This window comes from Suncus etruscus, chromosome X (genome assembly GCF_024139225.1).
Source record: "Suncus etruscus isolate mSunEtr1 chromosome X, mSunEtr1.pri.cur, whole genome shotgun sequence".
Lineage (NCBI taxonomy): Eukaryota > Metazoa > Chordata > Mammalia > Eulipotyphla > Soricidae > Suncus > Suncus etruscus.
The window spans coordinates 113,976,999-113,991,443 of NC_064868.1; positions in this window are offsets into that span (position 1 = coordinate 113,976,999).

A 14,445-nucleotide genomic window follows, 5' to 3' on the forward strand; every position below is an offset into this window, starting at 1 on the left:
TCCAAATAAGGTATAAGCCCAGTATAGGTTAGGAGAAACAAAGAAAGTAAATCATTTTCCAGAGGGGAGGAGGGCAGTGAGACAATCTTACAAGTCCTGCTAGATCAGCAGCTTTCAAGGAATTGCCCTATGACCCTGGGTAGGGTCTGCAGACCACTTTCCGGAACTCTCAGCAGGTTTTATGGTGGGGCAAGCTTTGTTGCATAGGGCAATGGGGTCTAGCTATTAACTCAGGAATGTGAGCTATGGGAGATTTGGCTCCATGGTATCAGGCTGTGTCTTCCTCCCCTGGGCTGAGAAGTTACTTTATTACTTTGATGGTTGCCTTTTTCCTGTTGGCTTATGGGCTTATAGCAGACAGCACTTAGCACTGAAAAAATGGCAGGGAGTTTTGCAAAAGTAACCACTGAGTCAGGTCACGGTAGCCAACACCCCACAGCCTTCTTTTTTTTTTTCTTTTTCCAACAGAACCACAGAACTTGAATCATCTTGTTCTGCCTCATAAATTGAGTGAAAAAAGTGGATAATACCAGGAGCAAACAGCCCCCTTGAACACTGAGTGGAAATAAAAAATTATCAGACCTAAACACCAAACCAAAAGTCAACAACAGAATCAAGGTCCCCAATCTACAAGCTAGTCACAAAGCTATACATAAAGGGGACCTATTACACTAGCAGTCCAGGGACAAAGGGGGGAGGTATCTGGATGCATGCTGGGAATAGGGGTGTAGGGAGAACAACACTGGTGATGGGAATGCCCCTAGTTCACTGTCACTATGTACCTTAAATACAATGTGAAAGACTTGTAATTCAGATTGATCACAATAAAATTATTTTAAAAATAAATAAAAATAAAAAACTTTGTCAACCGCTGTGTTTAAAATAATTTTTTAAAGTCTTGTATAGTCCAAATGGAGATATAGTACAGCAGTTGAATCATTTGCTTTGTTTATAGTTGAGAATGGTTCTGTATTGATCACTGGCACCATATATGGTTGTCTAAGCATTTTCAGATATTTTATCACAGAACCATGATTAATCCTTGAAAATCATCAGATATAGTCCCAAACCACCTACTCCCAAATTAAGAAAGAAAATAAATATGTAGTAGAGGGTAAGGATATTTTGCCTAGGAAAAGTTACATTTCAGCAAAACAGAAAATTTTTTACAAATTATAAAATATTATGACATTATTATTTCAAGAATGATTCAAATTCAAAATTAAGCTGCCATACAACTCAGAAATTCTATTTTGGGTATTTACCTGAAGACAGGAATATACTCATTCCAAAGGATATATGTGTACCACTATTCATTGCAATAGCTAAGAATAGAAATTATCTTAATGTACAACAACAAATAAGTGGATCGTGAAAATGCGTTACATATATACAATGAAACACTGCATCATTCTAAGGAGTGATGCAATTATACAATTCAATGCAACATGAATGTAATTGGAAGATATGTTAAATGTAGTAAGCCAGAAGAGGAAGAATAAACACAGGATAAAATCACTTATTTGTGTTATTTAGAATAACTGCATGAGGGAATGTAATGATTTTAATAGAGATTGCCTTGAACACTCTTAGCCCCAGTGTATAGTGAGTAGAGGAAAAATTAGAGAGGCTGGGAAGAAAGACAGTTGTGGAATAACAAGGAACAAGGGTCATGGGGAGGTACATTGGTGATGTTAAGGAAGGACAGAACTAAATATCCAAACAACAGAGTCAACAACATTGAAATCATAAGAACCACACTTTAACAACCAACTTAAAATATGCCTGTTCAGGTGGCAGGTTGGGAGGGGTATGCATAGAATGAACTTGGGGAATATTGGTGGAGTGAAGTTGACATTGGTAATGGATTGGTGATGAAACAGTTTTTCTGTCAAAAACTCAACTCTGAATAACTTTGTAAATCATGACACACATAAAATAATTTTAAAGTATGATTCAACTTGAAATAAAACTGAGGCATGCTTCAATTACCTCATAAGTTATTATGACACCTAAAATAGAAGTAATTATATTTAAATATACATATATAGAGATATACATATACTCTATAACATTCCCAAACATTTTGATTACTGTTTATCTTGTTTTAGACAGCTTTTGCTTGAAATATTATTCTTTAACTCTAATAAATCATCATATATCTTCTATTAAAATACATCTTTAAGAAAATAATACCCAAAGACAATAGAAAGGAAGGCCCAGAGGATTAGCCCCTAGTAGAAAGCTTGCCACAGTGTGAGAAGGTAGTTATGTCAGATAATAGACCACTGTGACATTATAATGGGAAGTAATCACTTTATGCAACAACTGAGTGCTAAAAGAGCTAAAGTGACATGTATGATGCCCATTTAGTGACAGTATTGCAAACTATTGTGCATATACCATAAAGAAAATAGTGTTTGCAATAGGAAAATGCTGGGAGGCAGAAGGAAAAGGGATACTTGTGGAAAGAAGTGAAAATTGGTAATGGAATGAATGTTCAAACATTGGATTACTGAAACTCAATCATGAATAACTTCACAACTATATAATTTAAAGTTATTCAGTAAATTAAAAGTTATAAAGAATAAATACTCCTTTGAAATTTTGGCATTCTTGAGCTCAGGGAAATATTTTATTTCATTCAAATTTTATAATTTTAAAATATTATTTTTCTAAAAAGCCCAATGTGGAAGATATAGGCAGGATTAACCCAGCCTTGAACCTCAGAGGTATTTTCAATGGCACAATTCCATTGGCAAAGGAAACAGAAAAATACGATTATATCAGATTGAATTGTTTCCAAATGGCAGCATCAGAAATACAATAGAGCAATAAGGTTCTCGCCTTGCACAGAGCCAACCCAAATTCTATCCCCAACATTCCAAGTGGTCCTCCATAACCCAAGAATCACCACCCTGAGAACAGAACCAGGAGTAATTCTATTGCTGTGTTTGGTTCTAAAATAATACATATATAAGTAAATAAAAGGTTTTTTTTTTGTAAAAGTAACATGGTCTAAAATTAAGACAAACAAAATTAAGACAAAATATAAGATAAAGAGAGTAAAGATATATGAAGCACTCCAAAGAGATAAACAACAGAAAGTTCAAAATCCTATGAAAAACTGAGAAAATGAACTGACACTCTGAAGAACACTGATGAATGGCCAATAGACACATGAAAAAAGTTTTCTTCAGCACTTATTATTGGATAAATCTAAGTCAAGATGACAATGATATATTTTCTTAAATAAGTGAGAATGGCACATATCAATAATACCAGGAATGATTTGTGTTGTGATTGTCGAGAAATAGGATCTCACCCACTTTAGGTGATAGCTTTTTACTGGTTCCATTTTAACCATTTTAGAAAATGGTGATTATAGAGTAAAAGGATCTCATCCATTTTTGGTGATAACTTTTTTTCTGGTTTCTTTTTAATCATTTTAGAAAACAGAATGGAGACATCCCAGAAATGTAATCATGCAACTTTGCAATCCAGCAATTCCTTTTTATCTACTCCTCGACAGAAAAAATTATTCAAATATATATATACACACCATCATTTATTATAGCACAACTGCTAGGATATGGTATCAATCTAAGTGTCTAATGAAATAAAATGAACGTGTGGTATATATAGAATACTGTGTAGCTGTAGAGAATTAAGAAGTCATGCAGTGCACTGAAATGAGCAGAACTGGAAGATATAATGTTAAGTAAAGCAAGTTAGAGATAGGACAGATATTGGAGTATCTCAGTTCTCTGTCATATATAGGATAAAATGACAAGGGGGATACCTTGATTACCATAGACCCAAGGTTATAGCTTTTGGTAAGGCAAGAAAGTAAAGATATTTAGAGAAGAGATGCACCAGAAGAAAAGGGGACAGGGGACAGGAACCTCAGGCAGATTGGTGGTTTCCAGGTATGATATAGATTTATATTAAAGAAAGAAAACCAACACTGTAAGCATATTAACCAAAGTACAATAACCAAACTTAAAATCTTGACCTGTCTCTCGGGGCCGGAGAGATAGTACAGCAGTAAGGCATTTACCTTGCAAGTGGCCGTCCTGGGATGGACTCGGTTTGATTCCTGGCATCCCATATGGTCCCAGAGCTTGCCAGGAGCAATTTCTGAGCACAGAGCCAGTAGTAACCATTGAGCATCACCGGTAGTGGCCCCTAAATCAATTAATAAATAAACTGCTTAAAAAAACTTAACCTGTCTCTCAAGGAGGATGGCTGGGGGAGTAAAAGAAACCTGGTGGCATTTTTAGAGTGATGTTGACACTAAAGATGGGATTGATATTGGGACATTGTTTGCTTCAAACACTGAGAACAACTTTGTAAATTGGGATCCCTTAATACAAATAAATAAAGATATGAATATTACCTGTTCTAATTTCCTAGTGAACTTTTCTCTGTTTCTCCAGATATTATCATAATTCATTTTCAATCTATTCATTAGGTTCACCTTTATGTTACTTATTTACAGTTGGCATTTCTGAGTATCCTTTGTGATCTGGAATATTTTCATGAGAACTATTCCTCACTCATAGTTACTTTCCATATCTTCATCCACCTATTCAAATTGATTATTGTTCACTCTTGATGAAAGTGGCACAGGCTATGTGAGGACAATGCAGTAGCCACAGCTGACTGTATCCATGTTGACATATGTAAATTTAAGCTAGTCAAACATACCTTCCTTAACAATTAATTACTTTTCAATCACCTTGTCTGCATTAGGCCAACTGCATAGACTCTCTCTATTCTCAAATACCAAACCATGAAAAATATTGGTACACAGTCCACAGAGCTGAAAGTTGGCAATCTTGGGAGAAGTCTGGCACTTTCTCACCCTGTCATAGTCAAGACTTCTACACCCATCACTGACAACCATTGGTTCACCAATGACACTGCTTCTCCACTGATGCACAGCTCTCTGCAGAGACACAAATCTGATAAATGCTCCAGGTATGTTATTATATTATGGAAGAGATCTTGCACTGGATTGAACTAAACTATGACCATATTTAGTGTATATAGATCAATGGTTTCTTTATGGTTTTGTATATATTTAATAAATCACCTTACTACATATAGCTATTCAAACATATGTGAATATGTTGAGTTAAATGGCAATAGAGATAAGAAGAATGATAATAAGTAAAATTTTAGTTAAAATTGATGCCATAAAATAGAGCATCACATTATCAATAGCAGGCTCTTATTTACAAATATGAACAGTTATCTGGACACCAAGCAAGTTTTTAACCTTTTTAGAAATAAAATGATGAGTTTTATTCAAATCAAACACAATCTTAACATCTGGTGTGTGCAAATATTGGAAAGAAACTGGTGGTTGAAATATAAAATTTTAAACATTTTGACCTCAGATATTATTCAATCATGCTATGTGATCATAGCTTTGAAGGAAGTTTGATGAAGTTATGCCACACAACTTTGGTGTAGGAGTAGTACATCTATCCATGCCAGGAGAATTAGTTTGGAAAATGAATCAATAAATGATTAACACAATTCAAAGAACAGTGAGCCAGAAGGTGCATTGTGATTATAGCCCCCATCAAATCATTTTAGAGGAGTACTGAGACTTGTAATTTAAATAGAATGGTAGCATGGAAACAAATATTGGCCATGGCTGACTTGATTGCACAAATAGTTTCTTCTTTGTATTTGTCAGAAATATAAGAGAACAGAATTAATTTATGAATAATAAATATTATTCTATTATTTTACAGTGGTGAGGTAGTAGGAGTACACATTACATTGAGATTTTTACCTTACTTTGTACTCAGAGACTTATAGAATATTGGATTATAGGTGAAAAATATTGATTTCTCACATCTAGTCACTTTCTTGAGCTGAAGACTGTGTCTGATTCAATTTTGATTCATTCATATATATCATGGTTCCTGATAGAGAAAAGGTGCTAATAGAAATTGGGTGAAAGATGAAAGACTGAATGAAGTAATTTTGAATTGATCCCAGTACAAATACATGTATTCATGTGTATGTTTTGTGGGAGTATCTAAACTTAACATCTTCCTACAAAATAGCATTTCTAAATGGCTTTAAAGAAACATAAAATTTCTGAAATTTTTCAGAGTGAGGAATGAGATTCATAGTAAGATCCACCTAGGATATGACATATCACACCCTTTTGTATGATAGGAGAAAAAATATGACACATGGATTGACTATTTGCTCAGGCACTGGCAACTGTCAAAGAGACAACTTGAGTTATATGAAAATTAAATCCTATAGTTACAGATGACAGTTGTTTGTCTCTGTTGGTTAAAAATACCGTTTTAAAATCTAAAATGCCTTCATTGTGCCTGAGGGTGCCACATTGTTGATGATTGTGACTCTTTCTTCCATAAATCATATCTCATAGTAAAAAAAAATGAAATGTATTTTCAAATGATCAACTTGTATAAAACTACTTCAAGGAATTAACAGTGATATTAAACAATATAACTTAATTCTGCTACAGGAGTATTATTTCAACAAAGATATTGAATATCTTAAAGAAGAGTCAAAATACAATAAATATGCTTAATTTGTCAGTGTAATATTTTGATTTGAGATTTTCAAGAATATTTAACATTAGGGCCCTTCATATTAGATTAAAAATTTGCTTTATTACTTCAATATGCACTTAAGGTCACTTTTTATTTTTATACACTTAACTCAGTATATTCTTTTAAACTTGCCTCACACACCCAAAGAAAATATATGGATGTTTAATTAAAATTACCGTGTCCATTTTTTCTGTTTAATCTTATTCTAGGCTATGAGCAAAGTTATACCAAGGATTATCATAATGGGCTGTTGCGAGATTTAGCATAATGACTGCTGAACTATGAATGTTTGAATTTTTTTAAGCTGTATTTTGGGAAACAATGAGAGCAAGCTATATTTTAGAGAATTGTCCTTGATTCTAATGCTACATTGACCACTTTCCCACCAATTTGATTTCAATTCTGTTTTAAAATATTGTTTTCCTTCTCCCTGGCTGCCATGCTCAGGAATGCTCAGGAAGCCCAAGCATCAGTCTGCAGAACAGAGGACACACTTAGAGGGGCCCCAAAATTAGAAATTGTTCTGTTTAGTCATCTAGGTGAGTCCAGTAGCTGATGCAGCCCACACCATAGTCCCAAGCCTGTGTGCACTTCTTGGCTGCCCTACTAGTGAAGTCCCAAGGCTAGAACCCAAAACCTCTAAACTCTACTCGATAATATGACAACTTCTATCCCTTCTACCATACTAACTCCAATGTTTCTGGTTTTGACATCTTGCCTCAAATCCCTCCACAATTTCCTTCTAAGTAAACAGGGTTGCTAGCTATTATTCTGTATGAACACTGAAAAAGCATGTTAGGATAGTAATATTGTTAGATTGACAGCTTATAGAAAGTAACATTGTGCTGAAATATTAAAAAAAAGTTTAGATCTCAGACTATTGGGAATCTAAATTCCAAATCATGGAGCCCCAAAAATCTTTTATAAACAATGAAGAAACAAAGAACTCACATGCTTTGGTAGACAGGGTCACCAGACCTACCAAATTAATATATTATTGTGTGAAAATTGGTGATTAAAATAATAAATTGAAACACTAGAAGATATAGAAGTGCTCTATACTTCAAAAGTAATTCATGTATATGGTTGGACTGGAGGCATAATTGTATGGTCTATTTAAATAGAAAGATAAAAGAATAAGATTAAAGAAAGCGTCAACTGTGGCTTAATCACAAGCCCCACACATTGTCTCCTGACAAAAAAGATTTGTTCCCTGACAACAGATATAGAGTGAGCACTGAGCATAGACAAGCATGGCCCCCAATAACAAGAGAGGGAGAGAGAGAGAGTACAAAAACAAAAACATTCGCTCTAGCTAGAAGTAACCATAATAACTTTCTTTAATTTGCATTAGATACTTCTGAAACATTGGTGACAAGTTATTTTCTCCTTTTTTGTTTATTTTTGGGCCACACCTGGTGATGCTCAGAAGTTACTCCTAGCTATGCGCTCAGAAATAGCTCCTCGCTTGGGGGACCATATGGGACATCAGGGAATCAAACCACAGTTGGTCCTAGGGCAGAGCATGCAAGGCAAATGCTCTAGTGCTTGTGCCACTGGTGAGCTCCCACAAGTAAATTTCTTAAAAAATATTCAGATTAGAAGATTAGAAAATAAGATTTCATATGTAGTATAATGTTGTAATTTTAATTAAGTATATAATCACATAATGAATTATAATCTATCTTAGAATAAGGCAAAAAAGAGGCCTGAGAGATAGCATGGAGGTAAGGTGTTGGCCTTTCATGCAGGAGGTCATCAGTTCAAATCCTGGCTTCCCATATGGTCCCCCGTGCCTTCCAGGAGAAATTTCTGAGCCTGGAGCCAGGAATAACCCCTGAGCACTGCTGGGTGTGACCCAAAAACCACACAAAAAAAAAAAGAAAGAAAAAGGCAAAAAAAATTGGAACCAGTTAGTATCCACAGGACAGCATATAACCTTGTAAGATAAAGACTGTACAAAGATATGAAGAGAAGGAACAGTTAGCATACTAGGTTGTGAAAAAAATAAGCTCACTAACAAAGAATCAGGTGCAATAATGATGAAATTAATGTCATGCAAAATTAAATATAAATAATTGAATTTTAAAGGAAATTACAATAAAACTGAAAGCTAAAAACAAGATGTACCTACAGCAATGGAATTAGGATATTAGTAGTCTTGTGTAATTCTCTGGACTTATTTCAAACTCATTTATAATATTCTAATCAAATTTTAGAACAGTAAGTCTATTAACTTAACTCCTAAAACTAATTTCTTTACATTTAAAAATTATTTTCATTCGCTTTAAAATATTTCCCTTGGAATTCTCATTAACTCATTTAGTTTCAACACTTCAGAATGCACAAATACATAAGTAATTTTCTAGTGCGAATTTTATATCCAGTCTTAAAATTTTTAAGGCTTTTAGCTCACATTTCTTATTGTCTACAGAACATCTCATAACATTATTCTACTGAAATGTCTTTCCCTGGGGTTGGTTAGAAAGAAAAAGACTTCACTTAAAATAGTGCCCCAAATATCAAATACCTAGAAATGTTAAAGACATCAAATATTATGTCACTTCTGAAACTTCTTGAAAAACAAGTGGAAGCTAGAAAATATGTTAATATATTAGAAAAATTAGCCTTGTCAAAATGTGATCTTATCCAAGGCAGTATACAGAATTCATGTTAATCAAAATGTTGAGTATATTCTACACACAACATAACAAAGTTCAAAAAAATTTCAAAAACCATTTGGGGGCATTAGAGAGGTTTTGCATTGATTGGCTTTATTTATACTAAAATGTTATATAAAATGATGTGGTATTGGAAGAAATGTAGGTTTTTGTTCAACGGAATACAAAGGAAAGCCCAGAGATAAAACCCTCTGTTATAGGGAAAATTAGTCTATGACAAAGGAGTTGAGTGTATGAAATAGACTATGGAAAACCTTCATTAAATGGTGCTGGGAAAACTGTATAACTTCCAAAAAAGAAGAAGAAACTGTAAATATCTCCAGCATCATACACAAAGTTTATTTCAAAGTATATTGAAAATCCAGCAGTTAGATTAGAATCCATACATTATATTTAGAAGAGCTGAAGAGATAGTATTGCACTATATAGATAATATAGAGCACGTGTCTTGCAACATGGCCAACCTGGTTCAACTTTTAGCACCCAGTGTGGTCTCCCAATCATTGCCATGAATGAACCCCTGAATGTAGAGCCGGGAGTAAGCATTAAATACAGCTGGTTGAATTCTCAAAAACAAAAACAAAAACAAATAAACATCTAAGTAAGCATTACATACTTTAGGGAAAATGTAAGCAGAACGCTACAATATATGGACCTTAGAGATGTTTTCAACAACTGACTCCATTGGCAAAGATAACACAATAAAAATTAAATTAGGCTTCATCCTAGGATCGGTGCAAAACCAAGACCACCAACAACAGAAGACTGATTTAAACAATACTGATGGAACAGAACTTCTAGAACCGTGATGAAAGACTCCAACCTAGGCTGCATCCTATGACCTGTGCAAACACCAAGATCACTAGTTACAGAGGCCTGATTTTATCATCTGTGATTGTGCAGAAAATTTCCAAACATCACAAAAGCACCTAGGGTAGAGAATAAGAGCATGTACGGAGCCTGTAGTTATTCCCATGACAGTATACTTCAAGGGCGGAGAAACCCTTAGGCCAAGGGAATTCCCTTTCTAATCTCCCCAATATTTATTGTGCCTATGCAAAAAAATAAAGCACAAATTGATTTTTTGTTATTGTTTTTGTGGCTTTTTTGTTTGTTTTTGTGCTTTGTTTTCTTTTTATCTAGGGAACTTGATTATTGTTTGGTTGTTATCTTTATTGCTGTGGTGCTTTTTTATATTGTTATGTTTTTCTTCCTTTTTCTCTTTCTTTTCTTAAATTCATATTTATAGCCTCTAGAAGGACTCCTCCCATTTTTTGCTTGTTTGATTTTGCCCTCCCTCGTTTTTTCTTTCCTTCTAACAGAACCACATAACTTGACCATCTTGTTCTGCCTCACAAATTGAGAGAGAAATAATAGAGGGTACCAAGACCAAACAGTCATATAAACAGTGAGTAGAAATAAAAAATGATCAGACTTAAACACCAAATCCTAAGCCAACGACAACAGAATCGATACCCAATCTACAAAGGGGAAGACTTAAAGTAGCAGCCCGGGAGACAAAGAAGGGGGATATGGGATGCATGCTGGGAACTAGTGTGGAGGGAGGACAGCATTGGTGGTGGGAATGCCCCTGATTCAATGTCACAATGTACATAAAATATTACTGTGAAAGATTTGTAATCCACTTTGGTCAAAATAGAAATTATTTAAAAAAAATAAACATTACATAAAATTGAAATACCTGGCATGTCAAAAAAAACTTAGGCTAAAATCAAAGCACCTTAATTAGTGGTAGAATCTGTTTGCAAACTGTATCTCTAGAGATAAAAGGTTTATATCCAAGTTATATAATCCACTCATAACGATCAATAATAAAAAAGACAGCAATGATGTTATCTAGAAATAGGGAAAGGAGATTAACAGTCATTTTTCTGAATAGGAAATATGAATGCTCAGTAGTTATAGGGGAAAAGTGTCTTATGTCATTTATTATGAGGGGAATACACATTTAAAAGAGAATGAAATATCAATTTATGCCAATGAAGATGGCAAAATGCTACAACCAATCTAGACAAGAATGTGATGAAAAGGCATCCTATTTTCTGTTTTGTTTGTTTTTTCTTCGGTTTTATTCTTAACTCCGTGATCACTCCTAGTGGGCTCAAGGAATTATATGCTATGCTCGGGGGATTGAACCAGGTCCAACATGTGCAAGGTAAGCACATTCCCTATTGTCCTATCCCTCTGGACTACAAATCTCACTATTAATAAGACTGTTGTCTGGTTTAGTCTCTGTGGAAAAAAAATTATGAAGTCTTCTCAATAAAGCTTCCACATGATCTATTGATTACACTTCTCAGCTTCTACATTCCCTCAAGCCCCAAGCACAAAATCATTAATTTTTAAAAATGCACACATGTCTATTCAGCACTAACTAAAATAATCAGAGTATGTAAATAATCCCAATGTCTAACAACATTTGTGGATAAAGAAGGTGAATATAGAAGTATATACAATGGAATAAAATAAAGTTATAAGAAAAGATGAAGTGTTGCAGTTTCCTAGAGTGTATAAAGTTAAGCAAATGTGTGTCAGAGGGGAGTAAAACACCAGATGATTTTACTCATTGGTGGTATAAAGAGAAACGAAGAATAGATTAGACAGTATCATATGATGATACATTTTCACACAACTCCAAGATTTCCAAGAAGTGTGGGGAGCTGGTGTGTGGAGATATATGCTAGAAACAACACTAGGATGGGATGGAGGATCTTGAGCTATTACAGTAATGATCTAAACAGAAAAACCATAAGTATTTGCACTATTCTAACTATTCTAACTCTATTACCTAAATAATAATATTAATAATAATAACAATAATAATAAATGCTATCCATGGAAGTTAGTATAACCTGTAATATTGGATCTCTAAATTTCTCAACCAGATGCATGTGGCTCTGATAATCTTTTTTTTGTTTTATTTTTTATTTAAACAACTTTATACATACATTATTGTGTTTGGGTTTCAGTCATGTAAAGAACACCACCCATCACCAGTGCAACATTCCCATCACCAATGTCCCAAGTCTCCCTCCTCCCCACCCAACCCCGCCTGTACTCTAAACAGGCTTTCCATTTCCCTCATACATTCTCATTATTAGGACAGTTCAAAATGTAGTTATTTCTCTAACTAAACTCATCACTCTTTGTGGTGAGCTTCATGAGGTGAGCTGTAACTTCCAGCTCTTTTCTCTTTTGTGTCTGAAAATTATTATTGCAAGAATGTCTTTTATTTTTCTTAAAACCCATAGATGAGTGAGACCATTCTGCATCTTTCTCTCTCCCTCTGACTTATTTCACTCAGCATAATAGATTCCATGTACATCCATGTATAGGAAAATTTCATGACTTCATCTCTCCTGACAGCTGCATAATACTCCATTGTGTATATGTACCACAGTTTCTTTAGCCATTCATCTGTTGAAGGGTATCTTGGCTGTTTCCAGAGTCTTGCTATGGTGAATAGTGCTGCAATGAATATAGGTGTAAGGAAGGGATTTTTTATTGTATTTTTGTGTTCCTATGGTATATTCCTAGGAGTGGTATAGCTGGGTAGTATGGGAGCTCGATTTCCAGTTTTTGGAGGAATCTCCATATCGCTTTCCATAAAGTTTGAAATAGACGGCATTCCCACCAGCAGTGGATAAGAGTTCCTTTCTCTCCACTTCCCCGCCAACACTGCTTGTTCTCATTCTTTGTGATGTGTGCCATTCTCTGCTTTGTGAGGTAGTACCTCATAGTTGTTTTTATTTGCATCTCCATGATGATTAGTGATGTGGAGCATTTTTTCATGTGCCTTTTGGACATTTGTATTTCTTTTTTATCAAAGCGTTTGTTCATTTCTTCTCCCCATTGTTTGGTGGGATTAGATGTTTTTTCTTGTAAATTTTTGTCAGTGCTTTATATATTTTGGAGATTAGCCCCTTGTCTGATGGGTATTGGGTGAATAGTTTCTCCCACTCAGTGGGGGGGGGGCTCTTGTATCCTGGGCGCTATTTCTTTTGAGGTGCAAAAGCTTCTCAGTTTAATATATTCCCATCTGATATTCTTGTCTTTGTTTTCCGCACATGAATGATTAAAAAAGCCCAAGAATTTGAGAAGACAGTCTTCTCTTCCAGCTGTTCCAGATTCACTTTGGCAGACAAAGGTCTTTATCAGTCAGCAGGGCTGGGAGTTCTAGACTTTAGTTTTGCCATGTATTAGCATCTATGCTAAAAGATGCATCTCAGAATTGCTGTCAGGAACTTTCACAAGGTGAAACTTCTGTGATGAGGTCAGTCAGAACTGATTTCTAGTTTTCTTGGCTAGATATATCACTGCTAATATTCCATTATTGAGCAGGGCTGTAGGCTATACTCTCTCGCCAGGTAGTGACACAGGTTGGTTGCATTCATTTGGAACTTCCAACTTCACTTCATCATTGCAGATGTAAATTTGTGTTCCATATAGAAAAAATTTAGCAAGAAAAATATAATTAAAAAGTGTTAAATGACTAAAATATTAGAAAACCTTATCAGTCAAGACACTGATTTTAAAAACCGATACACAGGTGTACACCAATTTACTTCAAAACAGTATCCAAAGTTAAGACATTAGGTATTTATTTAAGCAAAGAAAATGAAATCAATAGAAAAATTATTCTCTATATTTTTTTACACATTTATGTTCAATTTATTTTCAACAAATGTAATTAAGAGGGAAGGACAGTGTTTTCATCAAACAGTACAGGACAATTTGGATATTAATTTGTGTAATTATGAATCTTTGCCCTTACATCATATCACATTATCCAAAGCTATCACAAATGGATCATAAGAAATATAAATAATATAAAACTTCTTGAAAAAATATAGAAAAAAGTTGACATTCAACATTTTAAGAAATATTTATAATATTTAGTGAACAAATTACTACAAAAGAAAAACTATAAATTGATTTTATAAATCTGAAAACTTCTGCTATTTAAAAATGGTAATAAAATAAAAATGCAAGCCTCTGGGAAAATATTTATCATAAAACTATTAGATTTTTACTAAAATATATATAGCAATTTTTATTTTAAAAACACATTTTAAAGATACATTTGAACAGAAACTTAGCCAAAGAAGATGAAAGAAATTCAAACAAGAATA